A 25,210-nucleotide genomic window follows, 5' to 3' on the forward strand; every position below is an offset into this window, starting at 1 on the left:
AAATTTATAATGGGAGAGTTATTGCCGTTTTTATTAAATTGATAGCCCATATTGAATATCAGTGATCCATAGTGAATGATAAAAACTTTAGACTCAATTTTGGCTAAGAAAATTGTATCCAAATGAGATGATTCTAAATCTATTTGAAAATCTATCAAATTATCTTTCCAATAAGTATAAAATCACCCAAATCCGACATATAACGAGAAAGTGATCATGGGATCGGTGATCCATAAGTAAATATCCGCGATCCACAGTGGAAATATCACGATGCACAATGAATATCAGCAGTCCACTCTTAATATAGGTGGTCCACAGTGAATATCAGCGGTCCACTCTCAATATCGATAGTCCATAGTGAATACCATTGATCTACATTAAATATCGATGATCTACAGTAAAAATATCGATAATCCATAATGAATATGGGTGATCCACAATAAATATCGATGATCCACCATTCAACATTCATCCACTACAACATACTTTCATTTCAACATTCTTCTAGTACAATAGTTTTCCATTACAACATTCATCCATTCCAAACGTCGAATAAAGTAGGTTGGTGGATGAGATATAAGACTAATGGCTGTATCTGACGGAAACTGAGCTCGTTGCGTTGAATGGATAAATTGTTTATATGATTGGCTGTTGGGAGATTTAGTTTTCTTATTATCATTATTGATGTTTAGATTTCATTTGGAGGTATTTATGATCATGATTATATTGAACGGTATTTGATATTGCAGTTGAATAAAGTCCCACATGGGTGGATGTAGTTGAATTTTAGATTTAATTATGCAGTCGTGAATGCGATGGACAAAAGCATGCAATTGTGTGAATGTATAGATCCTAATTCGGTGTGAACTCATAATACATTAAATTACACTTCAAACAAATATATAATGAGTGAAATTATGTACACTTGGTGTACCAGTCATGGACTGTAACTTAGGTCTGAGGGTGCACACTCTATATTTGAATTGCAGGACGTGAAATGGGGCATTGTCTTTTAATTTATGAATCGAGTTTTATAAAGCATTTATAAGATTTAGCAACCAAGTTTTAAGTTTGAGCAACAAAGTTTCACATGGTGTGCTCCTACCTATCTTTTTTTTAAAAAAAAAAAAAGAAAAAAAAAAAAACATGCAAATCCAAAACAAAGAAATGTTTATTGGTGATTATTCCAAATCAGACTCAACCTCGTCGAATGATCCTAAACAACTACTATAGGACTCCTCACTGTGTGCTTCTTCCCATCATCAGCCCAAGTAAGAAATCCATACGAAACTTCCTTTCCCCTCTTTGGACTGTTCCTCACAGTCAAAGTAAAGCTTAGCTTCTCGTACTTCTTTTGAAACACAAGTGTATCGGGCTGGACGCTAACAAACAGCCCTTTTGTCGGGACCGTCAACTCAGCCTTGTAAGTTGATGCACCGTCTCCGACATTGGTCACCGTCCTTTGAAAGTTTTGGGTCTGTGAAGAACTGTTACCGAACAAAGCAATGAACGATGGGTAATTGAGATCGGATGATGGTTTCGAGCATTGGTAAGGAGTCCTAGTGATTGCTGAGATCTGCTCAGCTGTGTAATTCATTGTGCAAAGGAGATTAATGTAGTCTTGCGCATCCACGTCGTAGACAAGACCAGGGTCCAGCGCCTTGTTAGGGTCAATGTGGCCAGACCCCATGTCGAGCGGAGTGGCTGGTTTGTAATCATTCCCACTGTCTAAGATTGGATTGTAAGTGTTATCATAAGGATTTGCCGTTGTCATCATGGCCGATCGGATTGCAGCTGGACTCCAATCAGGGTGGGCCCCCTTCAACAACGCAGCCACTCCAGATGCATGTGGACAAGCCATGGATGTCCCGGAGATGATGTTGAAGTCGCTTGACAAAATCAATCGGGACCCAATACGAGCCACTGGTGCATTCGGTATCCAAGCTGCCAACACTCTTGAACCAGGGGCGAGGATATCCGGCTTCAATATACCAGGATAACTCCATGAAGGACCTCTAGAAGTATATGCAGCAACGAATGGCGCAGGCTTCGTCCCAACAATGGTCTGTTGGAATTTCAATGATACCGTCGGATTATCGTCATTCTCCACATAGGATATGAGTTTCTTGCCATCGGTCGGGTTAATTACAACTCCTGGGAATGAAAAAGATGCGAATTCGAGGTCATCTTGGTCAGATATGAATATCGCTCCGGTGAGGTTTGAATCAGAAACCGAATACATTTGTTCGAAGACTGAGCTGGTGTTTTCACACACAACAATGGATCCTTTGGCCTGTGACAACAATGAGGACGAATTGCATGCTTTGAAGGTCTCATTGTAGATCAATGGCATATCCACTAGCCATGCATTGGCGGGAAAAAGAGTTCGACCCATGATGGTTAACCCATTACCTAGAGTCAACGTCCCGACGAATTCCCTGTCAATACTGCCAGCCCCAACAGTCAATTGCCATGGAATTCCGTTGTGTAGGGTTCCAAGGGATGGACCGTCGTTGCCTGCCGAAGATGAGACTAGTATACCCTTCTCCATGGCTGCGAATGACCCAATGGCGACAGGATCTTCATACATGGGGGTCTCATTAATGCCCATCGAGATTGATATCACGTCCACTCCGTCCGCGATCGCTTGGTCCATTCCTGCGAGGATGTCCGACAAGTAGCCTCCTTCATCCCAGAGGACCTTATACATGGCCACCCTAGCATAAGGAGCAACACCAGAAGCGGTTCCCTTGGCATAACCAAAATATGATACACCTGGAATGTAGTTCCCAGTGGCCGTTGATGATGTGTGGGTCCCATGCCCTTGTGTGTCTCTCGTCGAGTTCATCGAGATGTTTAGACCAGGGTGGTTTGCCACCAAGCCCTTGTTGAAGTAGCGTGCGCCGATGAGCTTGCGGTTGCACATGGAAGTATTGAAGGCTTCTCCTGGCGCGCATTCTCCCTTCCACTTTTCTGGAATTTTGGTCATTCCCAAATCTTTGAAGCTATCGCTTTCTGGCCAGACACCAGTGTCGATCACACCAACAATCACATCTTCGCCGTAATTAGATTCAGGCCATAGTCCGGTGTACGGATTGAGATTGAGGAATTTGTATGTGTGGGTTGTGTCCATTGTAACTGTTGAGTCTTTGTAAGCAGAGATGAAGCCTGGCGATTGCCTGAGTGCTTGTAATTCCTCGCGAGAGAGGACGGCGCTGAAACCATGGATGGCATTATCATATACGTAAACAAGCCTCTCTTCATGATCCCCTGCAGTGGTGGGACTCAGAGATTTGATGGTGGCCGAATACCAATGGTGGTGATTGGCATATGCTTTGGGCATGGCTGATTTGTCCATGTGGACAATATAGGTGGACCGAGCGGCTAGTGCCGATGGCACAAGATGGACGGTGAAGAAGAGAAGAAGCCATGCATGGAAAAGAGAGTTGGAAGGAGTCGCCATGGAAGCTGCATGGGAAACCAAGAGGCCGTGCACATACTTATAGTGAATGAAACGGCTACTTGGGCGAATTGGATCTTGATGATTACCATCTCCAAGGTCGGCACCATAGCGCATGTGCGAAAGATCGATGTCATTATTCAGGTCAACCCCACCATGTCTGTTTCGTACGGTGGAAATTAAGTTGGTCTAGTCATCCGGTGGCCCACATTTTATTTATTTTTTGTTTTTTCAGTAAGGTGGGAGAACACCACCTGAAACTGTATGGATGAAATGGATTGCTAGAAAGATTCAGAGAAATTGTCTACATTTGACATGCATGTGGCCCCCACCATATGACTGGACGCCCCATTTTTGTGCTATTTCACACATACGGTGGGGATCACAGGATGCACAGACTCGATTTTCACATTCGCACGTGTCGTTAGTGTGGTACCTATATCCTAATCTCGCGAGTATCCATTGGACGCTTCTATAATTTCGTTTTCCTTGTAGCTGTCAAATGGCTGGCCTTTTCACATCGTCGAGGTTTACAAAGGGGGGCAGTTTTTTATACGTTCATTTCAGTAGAAAGACTCTCTTAAGTAACGATCTTTGGATGGAAATAAACGATGCTGACCGACAGCACGCAACGGCCTCGGTCTTCTGCAAGCTAACCAAGCAAAATGCATGTATAAACATACGTAGATGAGCGAGCTCTATGATGCTCTTGTAGTGTGTAGTGCATTATAATCACACATCATTCCACCGTACAGGTGCCATATGCACGCATTATCAAAATCCACGTCTGTCAGATGATCACAATTTCAATCCGATTGAAACTGTGCGAGTGGAGTCCACGTGTTCGCGATTTGGACAGTTTACTATGGATGGATTTGTTTCTAAAAAACCATCTGATGGTATAGTCCTAATCTTTTTGATCCGTTGGCTACAAACTCACGTTGAATGAAAGAAAGAGGAAAAAAAAAAGATTTTCGGTTGGAAGAAAAGTTACTGCAACGTGTGAAGAGTTTACGGTCATAGACGACAATTCATTTTTGAACATGATATCTACAACTAATTAATGGAACATCTTTAAGATCACACTGATAAAGCACTATTAACCATTGAAGTGATGTCTAGGAAATGGATGGTTTAAAATAGCGAAAACGCTAGCAGGACCACTTGCCCGTTAGTGGGTGCATGACTATTGGCCGACATTGATGGAGGAAATCGGACTGTGTACTTAGTAACTCAGTAGGCTTTTATGGTACTGAGTGTTGGGACCACCATGAATGTATGTTGTTTATCCATTCCATCCATCTGTTTTTTCATCTCATTTTAGGGGTTGAACCCAAAATTGAAGCATATCCAAAGCTCAAGTGGACAACACCATAGGAAACAGTGGGAATAATGATTTCCACATTTGAAACCTTCCTAGCGTCCACTGTGATGTTTATTTGTCATCCAACATGTTCATAAGATCACACAGAAATGGATGAAGGGAAATCAAAAATATCATCTTGATCCAAAACTCCTGTGGCTCCCATGATTTTTTCAATGGTAGATGTTCAATTCACACTGTTTCCTGTAGTGTGGTTCACATGAGATTTGGATATGCTTCATTTTTAGGGTCAAGCAATATAATTACCTGTAAAATGGATGGACGGAGTGGATTAAATACACGAATCATAGTTTTGCGCACACAGTTTACTCAGTACGCAATCTGCTACCTTGATGGAGGACTACATATGGATATTATCCACCCCGTCCATCAGGTTCGCCAACCTGTGTTCGGACTGGGCCTCGATAATCAGGCTCATTTAAAACTCAGGCAACTTATCAAACGGGGAACCGTTCATGAGATGGGATGTCTCACAAATCAAATCATTTAAATTGTGTGTGGGGTCCACCGCATTGAGTGTTCGCCATCGAATTCACTCATCTTATGTTCCACACTAGGAAGAATGGGTTCCCTGAAAATAAAGCCATTCGAAGATCCTTGTGGGCCACACCACATTTGGAGTGCTAACAATTATGTGGTCAAGATCAGATGGTTACAATCATCCTTGTCTCTCTTAGGATATGATACTCCACCAATTAGGTTGGCTATTTGGACAGTCTGGACTCTTGTACAACAATGAGATGTATACGATCGAGAGTCAAGCCTACGGGAGCGGATCAGATGTTACCCTGACGTGGCACATTTCGTTGGATCCCAGAAGCTGTCAATGGAGGGGAGTGGATTAGCTGTTGCCTGAGTAACAGGTTAGTGGGTGTTACCCTAATCCAGTGGAGGCGGCTTTGATGTATATTTTATATATCAAAACCATCCATCTATTTTTCCATCTCATTTTAGCCTGGATCACAAACCTTAAGAAAATCCAAATCTTAGGTGTTCTATATCAATAGCAGTGATGAATGACAATTAAATACTTTTTGTGGGCTACAAGAGTTTTCGATCATGCTTACTTTTTTTTATTTTATCTTCATCCAGATCTTCTTGACATTATCAAGAGGTTGGATTGAAAATAAACATTACGAAAACTTTATAACGGGCCTTTTGAAAATTTTAACGGTGAAGTACTCAATCACCACTTTTTCCTTGATCTGCATAAATTCTGTAACCTACTACGATGGGCGGGAGAAACGGATGAACGACATGGATATACAACAAATCATCAAAGTGGGTCCTACGGTGAGTGTATCACCCACTAATATGTTACCAACTTTCACGGGTAAGTATATACACAGCGAATCCGGCCGGAACATACATCGTCCTTCTCTAACAGTTGTCTGCAGCGAATGGAATGGTGCCACGTTAGTGTTATCCAGGTACCCAGGTAACACTTAATTCACTCCCCAAGCCAATAGTTTTTAAAATGATGGTGCTCGCATCTTAACCCAGGCTGAACAGCCACGATCGTTTTATCTTTAAGACTTTCAGGGCATGGTCCATCCATCATGCGGCTTTTGAATTCAAAGAAAATGTTTGGAAAAAACTCATATCTTTCATTCATATTCATCCCTTATGGGTGAAGTGATTGGATCATTATAGACATGCCCCATGCGGAGGCCTAAATTCTGACCCACCCAGGTGGTCTGGATCCACTTTGGATCATTATAAGATTAATCAGGTGAACCCCACTGCATCTATGACGTAAGATGGAAACTAAGTTGGTCTGGTAATCTTGTTTGGATGGATAAAAAGATGCAGAGCAATGGTTCACATTCTACATCCGTGTGGTCCCCACTTGATGATTGGATGTTGGAAAAATGTGTTGGAAATACCAAAAAATAAAATAATGTTAATTATTTTCGTTTCACTAGGCTGAATCACATAAAATATACATTGTCCTTAAAGCGTGATTCACCCCCTTATCAATTGTTGATGGGTTATAGGCAAATTGCTTCCAAGATAAGACAAGCCTATCTGGATCCTGTGTGCAACAATCACAAAGGGTCCACTTAGAAACAATTTAACGCAACAGATCTTTTGGCAGCCTTAAACAAAGGACGTATTTACAGTATTCTATGATGGAGTTCTTATTGGAGGATTTGATGGATGAGGAGAGATGTGGATGAGGCTACTACAATCACATTGCTCGTGCTCGAGTGCATGCGCGTGCGTGCGTATGTGTGCTACGCACTAGAACACGCAACACGAGCATCTTAATTTCGAAATCTCTAAGTAAGAATGCTATACACACCTCCACATATAAACTACAAATTTTCTCTTTTCATTTCCGATGTAGGACAAAAGCACACACTACATTTTTTATTTGAAAATTTCCAAAAGGCATTTTGGGGGCAAAACGAAAATTCTGAAATTTTAAAATTTCTTTTTAATTTTTTTTTTTTCAAAAACTACAATTTTCAACATTAGATAGGCCTAGATTTTGTGCCATCTAACAAGTATGGTGGGGTTCACGTGATGAATGGCCTGGATTTTCACGAGTGGGGAGAGTGATACTTATACACTGCCTTTAAGAGTATCCATACCCAGCTCATACTTGTTTTTAGTTTCCTTTGTAGTTTTCAAATGGACTGTCATTTCACCTCTTTGTTGTCCCCCCTTCCCCCTAAGAGAAACACGGGTAGAAAAAAAATAGGGAAGTGGAAAAAAATAGGGGAGCAAAAATGCTGGCTTTGGTTTAAGGCTCTTGTAATGAACGATCCTTAATGTAAGTAAATGTTGACCAGCTGCAAGCAATGGTCTCCTGGTATCTCTCGTAATGAATGATCCTTAGGGATTTTGACTGTACTAGCATGCAATATGGTCAAAATCTCGAAAAGGAAGGGATGTTTCAAATATTCTTAAACTAGTCATTGACAAGTTTTGAAAATATTTTTGGAACAAATTATCCACATCCTTGGATTGGCAACTATATGGATTTTGAGTGGAGAAAAAGTTATATACTATCTAATCCCGAGAAAGTGACATCAACATGATTGGTTATTGGGCCTATTGGAACCTAGATCCAATTCATTTATTTTCTTTGCAACCTACTATTCATATGATAAGATGCTAATTATTGCTAACATGATCTTTGTGTGGCCCACAACACTTGATAACTTATAATTGTGTCCATTTGATACAAACTATTTTCTTATGGTGTGGTCAAAATGACAAGCAAATGTTGATCATGCTTCCAACCATGGTCTTGCATAAAATTTCGAAGTTAATGGATAAAGTGGATTCCACACATATGCGATGGTGGACTCCACAGATGGTGTATCACCGCCATTAGAAGTTTTCTTATGGTCTAGTCCATTTAAGAAGTTTTCGAGATTCAGAAGACAGGCGGATTGAGGCAAGCTAGGTAGAGGTGCTGGAAGGGCCTCAACCTGTTCCTCATGAGTTAGAGAAGCTAACATAGAGCAGCATCCTCTCTCCCAAGAGGGAGAAATCTTGCCTGGAGGGGAGAATACTCTAGGTCAGGGGATCAAAGGTGGTCGCATGATGAGAGGGAAGGGAAGAAATGCATCAAGCAGGAAAGTGGCTAGGCTGATTGAGGAAGGAGAATGGTTTTGCAGGCTTCGTCGTCTGAAGAGAAGAGCCGTAAATTCCTGGTGCATTACGGATGGATAGCGCCCTTATTTGGAATGCTCGTGGAGTAGGTAACAGGCATACAATCAGGACCTTGAAGAATCTTATCAGGAAATTCAATCCGCTGCTTGTTGCGATCCTAGAGCCAATGGCTAGAGAGGAAAGGAGGGTAACCATTGGGCTGAAGCTGGATTTTCATTCCTCTTGCTCCAACGGCGATGTTGGGGGGTAAATTTTGGGTTTTCTATCATAACAATATTCATGTGGCTGTGGCTTTTAGCTCAAGCCAATTGCTTTCCTTAAACATCTCATTGCAGAATTGCAAGGTCCCAGTATTGCTCTCCATTGTCTATGTCAGGTGCTCATACATTCTTCGTAGACAGTTGTGGATGGAGCTAGAGAATAACAGTAGAGGCATGTCGGTTTCGCGGGTTGTGGGAGGTGATTTCAATGCAGTTACTGACTCCAGTGAAAGGGAGGGGCCAGCACGGCAGGTAGAGAGTATGAATGAATTTGTTGCTGCAGTCCAAAATGCAGGCCTACTGGATGCAGGATTTAAGGGTAATAAATTTACATGGAGCAACAATCAGATTGGGAATGACCGAATATGGGCCAGGTTGGATAGAGTCCTCATCAATGACAGGTGGGTGGCTGCCTTCCCGACCTTCCGCGTCAAGCATTTGGCCCGCGTGAATTCCGATCACGTGCCTCTTCTCCTGTCCATCCCCAAGCAGAATCAGCCAGCCATCAGGCCCTTCCATTTTCTGTGCATGTGGACGCTCCATGACTCGTTTCACATGCTAATTAAGAAAGCCTGGGAAGGAACATGCTCCCACCAGCCCACGATTAACGTTCAACTCAAATTGAAGAAGGCCAAGCAACTTTTAAAAGTCTAGAACAAAGAGGTGTTTGGTAATGTTTTCTTGCAGGTTCAAGAAGCTGAGGAAGAGCTAGTCTAGGTGGAAAAAAGGATGCAGGACACTAGGTCAGAAGAGATTTACCAAGAGAGTTTGACAGCCAAGAGAAAGTTGGCCCAGTTAGAACTCATGGAAGAGGTCTTTTGGAAGTAGAAGGCCAAAAATTCTTGACTGAATGAAGGAGATAGAAAAACCAAGCATTTCCATGCGTCAGCCAGTGAGAGAGCAAGGAGGGCCATGATCACATCAATCAAGGATGAAAGCGGGAACACGATCTCTAACAGGGATTAAATCAAAGCAGTTGCTATCCACTTCTTTGAACAACTTTTTCAGGCGGACGCTACCCAGCTGCATAGTGATTTCCTGCAACCTCTTCCTAGCATCCTTACGGCCCAAGACAATGAAGATCTCTTAGAGCTGCCATCCATCAAGGAAACCTAAGAGGCAGCTTTCACCATCTTGAAGGACGGGGCCCCAGGCCCTGATGGATTCTCGTCCTCTTTCTTTATTGAATGCTGGATCATAGTAGGGGAGGACATCCATAAGGCTGCATGCTCATTATTTACTGCGGTACACTGCCTAGAGCCTTCACTGCTTCGCTCATTTGTCTTATTCCAAAAAGCCCGGCTACCTCATCTTTTGCTGATTACCGTCCAATTAGCCTGTGCAATGTTGTGTACAAGATCTTCGCTAAAATTTTTGCGAACAGGTTGTAAAGTGCTCCCCAAGCTGATCTCCATGGAGCAAGGGGCATTTGTGCAAGGTAGATCTATCATTGAAAATATCACTATCGCACTGGAGGCGATGAGAAACATTAACAGGAAAATCAGAGGAGGAAACATTATCCTAAAGCTGGACCCAGAGAAAGCCTATGACAGGGTGGACTGGAACGTGCTAAAGCAGGTTTTGGCTCGTTTTAGTTTCAGCGAAAGGTGGATCTCGATAATGGAAGCATGTTAGGGCAATAACTAGTTTTCGGTTCTCATTAATGGGGAGGCGGCGGGTTTCTTCAAATCATCCAAGGGGCTGCGTTAAGGGGATCCCCTCTCGCCTGGGCTTTTCTTCCTAGTAGCGGAAATCTTCTCTATGAATTTCAAACGGTTAGTGGACAGAGGGTGGTGTAAGCCTTTTAAAGTCCAGAGGGGCTGCCCCACTATTTCTCATATGTTATTCGCAGACGACACCCTGTTGTTTGTGAATGGAAGCAAGGAGTCGCTGCTCTTAGGCAAGTCTTTTTTTCTCATCCTTTAAAGAAGCTTCAGGCAAAAGAGTAAACAACAACAAAAGTTGCTTCATATGCTCCAACAAAGTGCCAACAGGTAAAACCAAGAACATGGAGAGAACGTTAGGCTTCTCAAAAGCTCGCACGGACGTCCAATACCTGGGAGTTCCACTTTTCAGAGGTAAAATATCCTCAGCTACTTTTCAACCTCTCATGGATAGAATAAGAAGCAAAATCAGTGGATGGAATGCAAGGTTCTTGTCCCAAGCAGGTAGGCTAATTCTCATTAAACATGTGCTGGGAAGTATGCCCAGTCGCATCATGGCAGCCACGTGTATTCCTTCTTAAGTGATGGCAAACTTGGATCGCTGTTTTGCTCAGTTTTTTTTGGGGATGGACTGAAGAGAAAAGGAAACTCCATTGGGTAGCATGGAACAAGATTACCAGGCCAATTGAGGAGGGTGGCCTTGGGGTGAGAAAATTGAAAGAAATGGTGTTGGCACTATGTATGAAGTTGGTATGGAATGTGAAATATGGTGACAAGGTAAGCACATGGGTGGCGCATATGAGAGCTAAGCATAGATGTGACTTGGAGGTTGGGAGTGCAGCTCCCACTTCTACCTAGGCATTCCCCTACTAGAAAGATATCAGAGGATTTTTCCTAACGTTAGACAGTAACGTTCAGTGGCAGATTGGCGATGGCTGCATCAGTTTGTGGGACTGCAATTGGATGGGGCTGGGTCCCCTCAGGTAGTTAGCTTGTAGCCCTATCCCGAACATGCTGTCTTCCTTGCAGGTTAGAGAATTTTTAGGCCTAGCAGGCCCTCTCCCCCCTCGTCAGTCAGCACTTATCTGACCCAAGACACGCTCAACCACGTCTTTCATGGAGGTTTTGCCACATCTGAAGAAAGTTCTGCAGTTTTTTGGCCGCACGATCCAACGGATGCTTTCTCGATCAAGTCAGCCTGGAGGCTGATCAGAGGAGTGTCCTTGTCCAAGTGGTGGCACAGCTGGATCTGGAAGAGTAATCTCCCCCCTAAAATGTCTTTGTTTATGTGGAGATTGATTCAAGGAGCAACCGCAGTGGACAGCAGGGTGCAGTTTAAAGGAATCCAGCTGGCATCCAAGTGCTCCTGCTGCACCGATGAAAGCCTTTCTAGTCCACAGTAGGAGTCGGTCCAGCATCTTTTTCTCAATGGTCAAATGGCAGGTAAAATCTAGGCGCACTTTTCTGCTGAGTGTGGCATATCTCTGCTTCCCCAAACCTCATTACTCGATAAGATGATTCAATGGAAGGAAGCTGCTACCCCAGGTGCTGCGTTAGCCCATACAAGAATCATTCCTATCTATTGCGAACTTTGGACAACAAGAAATGGGACCAAGCAAGAGAACTGTCCCATGAGGGTGGCAATGTCCATTGCTCGCATTTACTAAATGGGCTAGAGCATGTTTAGGTGATCATCAAAGCTACGACAGAGATTTTGTGGGAAATGGGCCGTGCAATCCTCCCATGTCAAGGAGAGTCCGTTCAGTGCAGATTATCAAATGGATGAGGCCGGCTTTGGGCTAGGTAAAACTCAACGTCGACGACTCCTCTTACGGTTATCCAGGCCTCTCTGGGGGAGGTGGGATATGCAGGAAAGATAATGACAGTTTCAGTTTTGCATTTGCTTTTGGGTATGGGGTGGGGACGAATAATAGTGTGGAGCTTCGGGCCATTTTTTATGGGCTCATGATTTGTTTGGAAAGAGGGCACTTTAAGGTTGAAGTAGAAACAGACTTGAGGGTCGCGGCGGGCCTCCTCTCGGGGTCTTTCGAAACCTCTTGGCAATGGAAACCTTGGGTTTCTAGAATAAAAAACTTAGGTTGGTCAGTCTGCTTTGTAGTCTTAATTATCCAAAGAGAAGGAAATGGGCCGATTGATGGCATGGCGAGGGAGGGTAGCAAGGGACAGAAGACTATGATCTTTGATCAAATTAAGGATCTCCCGCTTTGTGTTCGAGGTCTACTGTTTCTAGACAAAGTGGGGTTAGGTGCCGTTAGAATGCACCATGTGAAGTTGTAAAGCTTTTGAGTCTTGTTCTTGGTGGTCGCCTGCTACCGGCTTTATGATAGGTGCCCCTGTTTTTTGTCCCAGGGGCACCCAAAATCCCTGTGCTGTATAGGTCGTTCTTAATGAAAGTTCCTCTTTTTGAAAAAAGAAATTCTTTGTTAGGCCTTCAAGAATATTTAGCCCTCTTAGCTGAGTTCCATTCAACATCAGTAAAGCCTCCTCTGCACAAGCTTTGTTAGCAAATTGAACAAACCCACAACGTTTTACCAAAGGAATTTTAACATGTATCAATTCCCCAAACTGGCTAAAAACTTGTCTCAAATGGTCATCAGTAACATTTGAATCTAGAGCGCCAACAAATATATATAGTTGTATTTTTTTTAAAAAAAAAGAAAGAAAGAAAAAGAAAAAGTTTTCGACAGTAGGAGTTCAATCACCATTGTTTCTTATGATGTAGTCCATTTAAGCCTTTGGTCTGCCTCCTTCAAGGGCTCCTATTCTAAATTGCTCTATTAATATAAATATACGACATGAAGGTTCGAAGTTGTCATGTTTTGAGGGTCGAGGTTGTCATGCATTAAGGGTTGAGGTTGTCATGTCTTAAGGGTTGATGTTGTCATGTGTTGAGGGTCGAGGTTGTCATGCATTAGTGTTCACTCCCCAAGTATAGGGTTGTGATGTAATAATAAACTCGGTGAGATTGAGGTCGAATCCCAAGGGATTGAAACTTGTACGTAATCTAAGACTAAGTAGAAGTAGACCTATACTAAGATGAAATCTATATCGATTAAATTTAAGGAATAATGTCGAAATATTTATCTAAAAATTAGAATTCAACGGTAGGAAACTAGGGATTCAGAGGATCCACTTGTAGAGATCAGGGAGATCTTATGCCTGCATCAAAAACTCAATTGGACTTAGAGCCTATCTTCATCCAGTTGAAGGGTGTAACCATGAAAATCAAGACTGAACTTCCTTTGATATAGTTTTTAAGAGATGAAAGGTATATGAATTAGAATGGATTTCATCACCAAACCATGCTCATGAGACAAAGTAAACAACAGAATTAAACTAATTACCAACCAATTAACAATGTATGAAGGTTAGGAAGGGTACCGTCATTCGACCATGCTTAGGAGACGATGGTGAACAATAAGGCTTCCTGACGTCATAAACATAAAAATGAAAAGAACATGCTCAAAGCTATTGAAGACCCATTTTAATTTTAGTCACAACAGACCATTAAAAACTAAACATATTTCCTTAATTAAACTAAAATCAACATCAGTTCAATCTAAACAAAAGGCACAAGCAAATAGTTCTCCCATCACGCTACAAGCTTCACCTCTTAGCCCTAGCTAAGAGGTTTAGCCTGACATAGTGGTGGTGAGGCTAAAATCCCTTGGAAAAAGAAAGCATAAAAGCAAGACAAAAATTAACGAAGAAAAGAAACACCGTGAAGACGTCCTCCACCCTCTCTCTCTTGTGCAGACGGTCCCTGAAAAGTTCAATACCCGTTCACGTTCTCTCTCTTTCTTTCTCATATGCAGCCGAGAGTCGGTGGATGGGAGCTGTCGGTGGAAACTTGCAGTGGGCGTTTTCTTTACGCATATCAGATGCAGAAGTTTTATGCAATCCCTGCGTATGGTCTTACGTTGTGTTGAAAGTGGGGCCCATTATCGGGAATTGATGAAAAATCCAATCCATTCATTGGATCGCCCTTGAAAATTCAGTAAAATTGGACTATTTTTAGGCTGAATTTGGTGTGTCCCACCTGTCTTTTCCGTTGCACCGTCAATCTTCTGTTTGGACGAATGGAGACTGATCTCCGGTGTATCTTGAAATTTTGCCACCTAGACCATGTTTATAGGGCCCTTTTAAGCCTGATGAACGGTCCCAATTATCTGAATCATCGACCATGGTGGCCCACAGGAACGGAACGCAACCTCTATTGCGAAACAGAGTTGACGCACGTCGACGCTGTGATGGCTGGTGTCCCACTGATTGACGTCAGGAAGGAAATCCACACCTTCCATTGAAATGCCCTTGAAAAACCGTTTGGAAATGGTTTGTTTGGCTTGGATTAGGTGCGGTCCACCGATCTTTCTGCTCCGCCGCCCATCCTATATTTAACGGCTGAGAATGTGAAGAAACTTGCATGATGCCAGAAGGACATCTAGGTGTGAGTTAACCTCCCATTTTGGATGCAATGGATGGTTCAGATCTGCCAAAGGGATGATTGGTGGGGCCCATGATCACGAACCGTCAATCAAACGCAAGAATGCTGAAAACGGAAACTTCCGTTTTAGTAAGAGAGGTCGGGTTAGCGCCTGCTGACCGACTTGGTTCACTCAGTGCACGGCTTCTGTGCACTCCACTTTCATAAAGTGGGTCTTGTCTTGATGTATATGCAAAATCCAATCCATCCATCCACTTTTTCACCTCATGTAAACAGTTGAAACCAAAATTGAAGCGCATCCAAATACCAGGTGGGCCCCAAATCGCTGTTTCATGGGCTGATCTGTCCATTGGGTCACTTCCATAGAGATCAAATAGTTGAAATTCGATGTGTACGGTTAATTTATAGTCCTCAGGCCATGTATGAAGTTTCGAGCCGATCAGATGGTGGGAACCTTGTGATCTTGCATTTTAGACGTTTTTCAGGCCTGTTTGAAGTGAGTGACTGGAATTTCTCTGATCTCTGGTGTGTAAATCCTCAATCTTGGTCCCATGGAGTTTCGTCCAATGCCTTGGTGATGCCAGAGCGTCAAATCTATGCTTTTAGCATCCTTTTCAGTTCAAGTTTGTAATTGCACCTTGCATCATAAATACGATTACAACAGGCCGTTAAACAATATTATGTTCATAAATCTAGGTAATAACTAGGGTCTGATATGCAATATTTGACCCTCAACACAACCCCTAACCAGCATTTTGCTAGTCCCGAGCAAAATATGCGAAAATTAAGTTGAGACTTATAGGAAAATTTTATAAACTCGAGTGACTTTTGAAAGATAATTCAGATCATAGAATTTTAAGATTCATGAATGTTGGGCATTACTTTCTCCTGGACTCAAGTGCACGGTAAATTTCATAATCAAGTTCTAAGCATTAATCCATCGATTAGAAAAATTCTAACATTGAGTACCATGAGTGTATAGTGAAATCTTGTCTTATCATCCTGGTTTATTTCTCTATTTCGTGAAATCCTTAGCACTCCACAAGAGCATTCAGGTCAACAACAACGTAAACCAAAACCTGCCTCATAGATCAACATTCCAACCCTTGCTTTTGCTTTTTCGTCAAAAGTCATGCTAATGAAAGGAATCAAATCCTCACCTATATGGAGCAAACCTATGGTGAAGATCAGTCGCCCAATATTTTCCGAATGTCAACTGTGGGGAATTGAACCTTCACCTATGGGGAGCAAACCTATGGTGAAGACCATTAGCCCAACCCTGGGTATTTTCTTTTTCTTCACTTCTTCTTTTTCTTCTTCTATTGATCATGATAGGAAAATTGTCTAGGATAGTTCCTTTCATGCTTAGTGATTACCAAGTTAGTCCTTCAATATTGAACTGAAATCTCAATGTGTAAGCGAGATGTGATATGTAAAATTATGATTCAATCAATATTCAAAACTTCTAATCATGGATTGATATGTCGCTCTCAACTGTGAAATCTATTAGACAACTAAATTCAAGAGACATAAATCACCAACATCATGTATCTTGTAAGTCTAAATCCAAGATGGCCATCAAAATCACATTAAATTCACAAGAAAGTCCAGAAAATTTTGAAAATTTTTCACAATTTTCACCCTTAAGACCCAGAAAATACTAATTAGGTTACCTAATCTCCCACCCCCATCCTAAAATCTACATTGTCCTCAATGTAAAGGAAATAAGCATGCCAAGCACATGAGACATCAAAAGTAAATGAGAAGTGATGGGAAGATAGTACCTGAATAGCGAATTGAGAGAGACTTTTTCATAGAGATCTCAGCATGAGAGTGGGTCAGCACAAGAGAGAAACCAACAAAAGCAAACTATTCTAAAACAATGTATAAAGCAAACTGCCCTAGTCCTATGAAAGCAATAAACCTACCTATACCTCCATCAGACTAGGAGGTCAATCCTGGTAAATAGGAGCAGTCAGAGGCATGGACATGTCCTCTAAATCAAATATCTTGACAAATGGTTTTAATCGATGTTCATTTACTTTAAACTCTTTGCCATTGTTGGGATCTCTTATCTCAATAGCGCTATGAGGATAAGCAGTAACAACAATGTAAGGGCCGGTCCAACGAGATCGAAGCTTACCCGGAAAGAGATGTAGTCGAGAGTCATACAAAAGGACTTTCTGACCTGGGATGAATGTTTTTCGCAGAATATGTTGATCATGAAACGCCTTCATCCTGTCCTTGTAAATTCTCGAGTTCTCGTATGTGTCATTCCGAATTTCTTCAAGTTCATTCAACTGAAGTTTACATAGCGAGCCAACGTTGTCTAGATTGAAATTCAGATTTTTGATCGCCCAGTACGCTTGATGTTTCAACTCCACAGGCAAGTGACAAGCCTTCCCATAGATAAGTCTAAAAGGAGACGTTCCAATAGGGTTTTAAACGCAGTACAGTACGCCCATAAGGCATCGGTTAATCAGGTTGACCAATCCTTATGATTAGGGTTAACCGTTTTCTTTATGATATGTTTGATCTCCCTATTGAAAATCTCAGCTTGTCCACTTGTCTGTGGATGGTATGGGGTGCTCACCTTGTGAGAGATACCGTATTTCTTCATTAAGCTTTCGAATGGTCTATTATAAAAGTGTGAGCCCCCATCACTAATGATGGCTCGAGGCGTTCCGAACCGAGAAAGGATGTTCTCTTTTAAGAATTTAATGACTGTGCGGTGGTCATTGTGTCGGCACGGAATTGCTTCGACCCATCTAGTGACATAGTCTACAGCGAGCAAAAAATACAAATTTCCAAAGGATTGGGGGAAAGGTCCCATGAAATCAATGCCCCAACAATCAAATGCTTCTATGATAAGGATGGGATTCAAAGGCATCATATTTCGACGGGAATGCTCCCAATTTCTGACAACACTCACAAGCCTTACAAAACTCATGAGTGTCCCTGAACATAGTGGGCCAATAAAAGCCACACTGCAAAATCTCGGCCGTGGTCTTTTTAGCAGAAAAGTGACCACCACAGGCCTATGAGTGACAAAAGGAGATGACACTCTGATGCTCATCGTCTGACACACATCTCCTTAGGATCTGGTCTGGGCAATATTTAAATAAATATGGATCGTCCCAGAAAAAGTTGCGTATCTTGGTAAAGAATTTCTTCTTATCTTGCGCAGTCTAATGTATCGGTATGGAACCTGTGAAAGATAATTAGCAATATCAGCGAACCAAAGTAAATGGGAGACTCTGAACAATTGTTCATTAGGGAAAATGTCATTGATATGTGTCGTTTCAAGGGAATTAGAGGGATTATGGCGAGAAAGATGGTCAGCCACTAAGTTCTCTATTCCCTTTTTATCTTTTATTTCTACGTCAAATTCCTGGAGTAGGAGGATCCATCATATCAGGCGGGGCTTAGCATCATTCTTAGGCAGAAGATACTTGAGCGCCGCGTGATCAGTGTAGACAATGATCTTGGATCCGATCAAGTATGACCGAAATTGGTCCAAAGCGAACACTACAGCCAAGAGTTCCTTTTCTGTAGTCGAGTAGTTCACTTGGGCAGGATTTAGAGTCTTACTCGCATAATGAATAACGTAGGGTTTCTTATCTTTTATCTGGCCTAGAATCGCCCCAAGAGCATAATCAGACGCGTCGCATATAAGTTCAAAAGGAATGCCCCAGTTAGGTGGTTGTATGATGGGTGCACTAGTCAACATGCCCTTAAGCTTAGTGAAAGCTTCCTGACATGGCTCAGTCCACTCGTATGGTGCATCCTTTTGAAGTAGATTAAATAAAGGATGAGAGATGAGACTAAAGTCCTTTATGAATCTTCTGTAAAACCCAGCGTGTCCTAAGAAGGATCGCGCGTCCCGTATGTTCTTGAGTGGAGGTAGGTTAGAGATAAGATCAATTTTTGCCTTATCCACCTTGATTCCTTTGGACGAGAAAATATGTCCAAGACAATTTCCTTATGAACCATGAAATGGTACTTCTCCCAATTAAGTACCAAGTTCTTTTCTTCACATCTTTTCAGCACACATTTAAACTCTCTAAGCACTCGCTGAAAGATGAACCGAAAACAGAGAAATCGTCCATGAAGACCTCTAGATATTTTCCCACAATGTCAGAAAAGATACTCATCATACATCGTTGAAAGGTGACAAGGGCATTATATAATCCGAATGGCATCCTTTTGTAAGTAAAGGTGCCATAGGGGCATGTAAATGTGGTCTTTTCTTGGTCATCAGGGGCGATTTCAATCTGATTGTAGCCCGAATACCCATCAAGGAAACAGTAATAGGAATGACCAGCTAGCCTTTCCAAGATTTGATCAATGAAGGGCAAAGGAAAGTGGTCCTTCCTCGTGATGGTATTCAGCTTCCTGTAGTCAATGCACATTCTCCAACCAGTAGTAACTCTAGTTGGCATGAATTCATTATTAGCATTGGCAACGATAGTGATCCCGGACTTCTTAGGAATCACCTGAGTTGGACTCACCCATTGACTATCGGATATGGGGTATATGATACCCACATCCAATAGTTTAAGAACCTCGGCCTTAACCACTTCCTTCATGTTTGGATTTAGTCTACGTTGTAATTGCCGAGTGGTCTTCGCATTATCCTCAAGATATATGTGGTGAGTACAAATCAAGGGGTCGATTCCCTTAAGGTCCGCTATCGTCCATTTAAGAGCTCCCTTATGCTCAATGAGAGTAGATATGAGCATACTCTCCTGTTCTTTCTCTAAATGGGCAGAGATCACCACCGGGTATGTCTCATCTTGACCTAAATATGCGTATTTCAAATCAGAGGGCAAAGGTTTTAGGTCAAGCTTCGGTGGCTTGAGGTTAGACGGTAGAGGCATTACATCAGTTTGTGGTAATTCTTCAAATTGTGGCCTCCATTAGTTAACTTTAAGTACCAGTGCAGTATCAAGTAAGGCACACGTCTCCCTAATTATGTCATCATCAAAATCATGGGAGTGGGCCAGGCATGTCTCTAGAGGGTCAGAGGATAAGGTCAGAGGTGTTGTATCTTCCACGAAAGAGTCAATCATGTTAATGTCGTGGAAATTGTCATCATCCTCTAAGTTTCTGCCGTTATTGAAAAAGATGTTAGACTCTAATGTCATATTCCCAAAAGATAGTCATGACACCATTCCTGCAATTGATAATTGCGATTGAAGTGGTAAGGAATGGGAGACCGAGAATGACAGGAATCTGAGTGCTCATGTTATTGATGGGTTCGGTGTCTAGGATAATAAAATCTACTGGGTAGTAAAATCTATCGACCTGGACCAACACATCCTCAATTATACCTCTTAGTAAACGAACAGAGCGATCAGCAAGTTGTAGTGTGGTTAGGGTGGGTTTTAATTCACCCAAACCTAACTGTTTGTATACCGAGTAAGGAATCAGATTGACGCTCGCTTCTAAGTCAAGAAGTGCGTGATCAATTCAATAGTCCCCGATTACACATGATATGGTTGGGCTACCGGGATCTTTGAATTTTTGCGGCACGTCTTGCTTTAGGAGGGCACTCACTTTATCAGTCAAGAAGATCTTCTTTTGAATACTCTGCCGTCTTTTAGTGGTGCATAGGTCTTTCAGGAATTTGGCATATGAAGGTATTTGTTTTACGACATCAAGTAGAGGAATGTTGACTTTTACTTGTTTTAACACCTCTAGAATATCCTGAGAGTTAGAAAGAGATTTTGGTGCAACCAATCATTGGGAAAATGGAGCAACTGGCTTCTCTAAAAGTTTTGGTTCTAATTTTTGTGGGGCATCACTAGATCCATCATTGTTATCAACTTCCAGGTCCTTAGGCTTTTCAGCTATAATCGAGATGGTTTTATCAATGATCTTACCACTCCTAAGAGTGGTGATGGATTTAGCTTGTTTCATCTGATTTGAAGAGCTAGGGTCACTTATTTCATATTACGCTTTGGGATTGGGGAGAGGTTGAGCAGGAAGCATCCCCTTCCCTCCACTTGTTAATTGTGACTCTATCCTTTAAATAGACAATGCAAGCGTTCCTAATGCTGTGTGGATATTATGAAACGCTTGTGCCGAATTTTGATTAAGTAGCTCTTGTTCTCGAATATGTTTTTGAACTGGATCCTCTTAAGGTTTCCTTTGATTTGGAATTTGATTGAAGAAACCTTGAGGGGTAGTAGTTTATCCATTTCTCCAACTAAAGTTTGGATGATTTTTCCAACCAGGATTGTAGTATTAGAGGTCGGTCTATTGAAAGGTCTTCGATAAGTATTTACAGCATCAGATTGTTCATTCAACACTTCTCAAAAGGCGGGTATTGTAGAATAATTTTTAGTTGTATGAATGTTGCAATCACAGATGCCGCAAACACTTTCATTAACCTTATCCTTCTTTCCTTTCATGGCCTCAAATTTTCTTACGAGCGTAGTCACTTTATACTTGAGATTATCCTCTTCTTTCAAGAGATACAATCCACCTTTCTCCTTAGATTGAGTCGTCCTAGACATGGTGTTCGATTTTGGGTAATAGTCCCATGATTGTGTTTTTTCAACAAGACTATTGAGGTAATCCCATACCTTGTCAACATTTTTATTAATGAATTCTCCATTACACATTGTCTCGACCATTTGGCCATGGAAGATGTTAGTCCATCGTAGAAAAATTTTGTAATGCGCCACGTTTCAAAGCCGTGTTGTGGGCATGAACTGACCAAATCCTTGAACCTTTCCCAACATTGGTAAAATGTTTCATCCTTCTTTTGGGTGAAGTTCATGATGGCCTTTCTAAGGGTAATCGTTTTATGATGTGGAAAAAATTTCTTTATAAATTCCCTCTGCATATCATTCCATGTGCCAATGGATTTAGGACGCAGTGAATGTAACCACGTCTTAGCCTTCTCCTTCAAGGAAAAAGGAAAGAGTTTCAGCCTGACTGTGTCCTCAGACACATTTTGAAAATATAAAGTGGTTATGATCTCATCGAACTCTTTCAAATGTAGATATGGTTCTTCGGATTCAAGCCCATGGAACTTAGGAAGGAGTTAGATAACCCCTAGCTTGATGTCCATATGTCCTATATTTTCAGGAAAAATCATATATGAAGGCGTACTCACCCCCGCTGGTTGTAAATAATCTCATGAGTATGAGGCGGGGTTGGTTGATGCACCTCATTTTCATCCTGAATGTTCTCCACCCTAGGTTGGGGTAGAAGAGGTTGGTTTTCAGTTATCACTTCAATTAACTCAGGGGATTTTGAGTGGTGTCTAGTCTTGCGATGGATAGTTAACCCCTCAACCAATCCTCCTTTAGTCAAGAGACGTCGAGTGTTGTCACGGGCCCACTTGGGCATGAAACACTCGCAGCCCTCAATCAAATTTGAAACCTAATCCTAAGAAAGGAAAATAAAATCTAGAAAGAAAGAGAGGGTTGAAAAGAAGTTACCAAATTGGAGTCCCTAAGTTAAAAACCTGAAAAAGAAAAAAAAACAAGTCAGTTTCTAAAGAGAAGGTCTAAGATTAGAAAATTCTTAAAAATAAAGATAGAAGTAAACTAGTTTCTAAAAGAAGAAATTCCTAAAAGAAAGTGAAATTTTCTAAAATAAATTAGGAAAGTCCTAAACTAGAGAGTAAGTTACTAAAAGAGATCTAAAAAATAGAAAGTAGAGAAAGAGCTTACCGAATTAGAAATTTCTATCTTAAAAGCCTACAAAATAGGAAAGTTAGTTTCTAAACAAAAAGTCTACAAGTAGAAAATTTCAAAAAATAAATTAGGAAACAAAGTTAGATTTTAAAAGAGTTAGAATTAGAAACTTGCTAAAAAAAAGAAAACAAATCCTAATCTAGAAATAGTAAGGAAGAAATTAAGAAAGAAATTACCAATTTAGAAACCTATCTCAAAATCCTACAAAATGGGAAAGTTGGGTTAGTTTCTAAAAAGGGAAAGACTTTCTATCTTAAAATTAAAAAATCTCATTCTTAAACAAATCCTAAAAGTAGTTAATCTTAGAAAAACATAGCCGTCAATCTCCGGCAACGGCGCCAAAAACTTGTTCACTCCCTAAGTATAGGGTTGTGATGTAGTAATAAACTCGGTGAGACCGAGGTCGAATCCCAAGGGATTGAAACTTGTACGTAATCTAAGACTAAGTAGAAGTAGAACTAGACTAAGATGAAATTTATATCGATTGAATTTAAGGAATAATGTCGAAATATTTATCTAAAATTTAGAATTCAACGGTAGGAAACTAGGGATTCAGAGGATCCACTTGTAGAGATCAAGGAGATCTTATGCCTGCATCAAAAACTCAACTGGACTTAGAGTCTATCTTCATCCAGTTGAAGGGTATAACCACGAAAATCAAGACTGAACTTCCTTTGATATAGTTTTTAAGAGATGAAAGGTATATGAATTAGAATGGATTCCATCACCAAACCATGCCCAGGAGACAAAGTAAACAACAGAGTTAAACTAATTACCAACCAATCAATAATGTATGAAGGTTAGGAAGGGTACCATCATCCGACCATGCCCAGGAGACGATGGTGAACAATAGGGCTTTCTAACGTCATAAACATAAAAAAGAAAGGAACATGCTCAAAACTATCACAGACCCATTGTAATTTTAGTCACAACAGACCATTGAAAACTAAAAATATTTCCTTAATTAAACTAAAATCAACATCAATTCAATCTAAACAAAAGGTACAAACAAATAGTTCTCCCATCACGCTACAAGCTTCACCTCTTAGCCCTAGCTAAGAGGTTTTGCCTAACATGGTGGTGGTGAGGCTAAAATCCCTTAAAAAAAGAAAGCATAAAAGCAAGACAAAAATTAACGAAAAAAAGAAACACCGTGAAGACGTCCTCCACCCTCTCTCTCTCTTGTGCAGACGGTCCCTGGAAAGTTCAATACCCGTTCACGTTCTCTCTCTTTCTTTCTTATATGCAGCCGAGAGTTGGTGGATGGGAGCTGTCGGTGGAAACTTGCAGCGGGCGTTTTCTTTACGCTTATTAGATGCGGAAGTTTTGCGCAATCCCTGCGTACGGTCTTACGTTGTGTTAAAAGTGGGTCCCATTATTGGGAGTTGATGAGAAATCCAATCCATTCATTGGATCGCCCTTGAAAATTTAGTAAAATTGGACTATTTTTAGGCCGAATTTGGTGTGTCCCACCTATCTTTTTCATTACACCGTCAATCTTCTGTTTGGACGAATGGAGACTGATCTCCGGTGTATCTTGAAATTTCGCCACCTAGGCCATGTTTATAGGGCCCTTTTAAGCCTAATGAACGGTCCCGATTATCTGAATCATCGATCATGGTGGCCCACAGGAACGCAACGCAACCTCTGTTGCGAAACAGAGTTGACGCGCACGTCTACGTTGTGATGGCTGGTGTCCCACTGATTGACGCCAGGAAGGAAATCCACACCTTCCATTGAAATGCCCTCAAAAAATCGTTTAGAAATGGTTTGTTTGGCTTGGATTAGGTGCGGTCCACTGATCTTTCTGCTCCGCCGTCCATCCTACGTTTAACGGCTAGGAACGTGAAGAAACTTGCATGATGCCAAAAGGACATCTAGGCGTGAGTTAAACCCCCATTCTGGATGCAATGGACGGTTCAGCTCTGTCAAAGGGATGATGGGTGGGGCCCACGATCACGAACCGTCAATCAGACGTAAGAATACTGAAAATGAAAACTTCCGTTTTAGTAAGAGAGGTCGGGTCAGCACCTGCTGACCGACTTAGTTCACTCAGTGCACAGCGAGTGCACAGCTTCTGTTCACTCCACTTTCATAAAGTAGGTCTCGTCTTGATGTATATGCAAAATCCAATCCATCCATCCACTTTTACACCTCATGTATACTGTTAAAACCAAAATTGAAGCGCATTCAGATACCAGGTGGGCCCCAAATCGCTGTTTTATGGGATGATCTGTCCATTGGATCACTTCTACAGAGATCAAACAGTTAAAATTCGATGTGTACGATTAATTTATGGTCCTCAGGCCATGTATGAAGTTTCGAGCCGATTAGATGGTGGGAACCTTGTGATCTTGCATTTTGGACGTTTTTCAGTCCCGTTTGAAGTAAGTCGCTGGAATTTCTTTGATCTTTGGTATGTAAATCCTCAATCTTGGTCCCATGGAGTCTCGTACAATGCCTTGGTGATGCCAGAGCGTCAAATCTATGCTTTTAGCATCCTTTCCAGTTCAAGCTTGTAATTGCACCTTGCATCATAAACACGATTACAACAGGCCATTAAACAGTATTATATTCATAAATCCATGCAATAACTGGGGTCTGATATGCAATATTTGACCCTCAACAATTAAGGGTC

General features: G+C 41.5%; 1 non-coding gene and 1 pseudogene across 1 annotated transcript; one reads left to right on the top strand and one right to left on the bottom strand.

Annotated features, from left to right (window-relative positions):
* Positions 1–1,124: 1,124 nt before the first annotated feature.
* On the bottom strand, positions 1,125–11,049 carry LOC131235989 (subtilisin-like protease SBT3; annotated as a pseudogene).
* Positions 11,050–21,558: 10,509 nt separating this feature from the next.
* LOC131235992 (small nucleolar RNA R71) lies at positions 21,559–21,665 on the top strand. Its single transcript, XR_009166477.1, has one exon. It is a non-coding gene; the product is annotated as a small nucleolar RNA R71 (small nucleolar RNA).
* Positions 21,666–25,210: the final 3,545 nt, after the last annotated feature.

Source organism: Magnolia sinica, unplaced genomic scaffold, assembly GCF_029962835.1.
Source record: "Magnolia sinica isolate HGM2019 unplaced genomic scaffold, MsV1 ctg102, whole genome shotgun sequence".
NCBI lineage: Eukaryota > Viridiplantae > Streptophyta > Magnoliopsida > Magnoliales > Magnoliaceae > Magnolia > Magnolia sinica.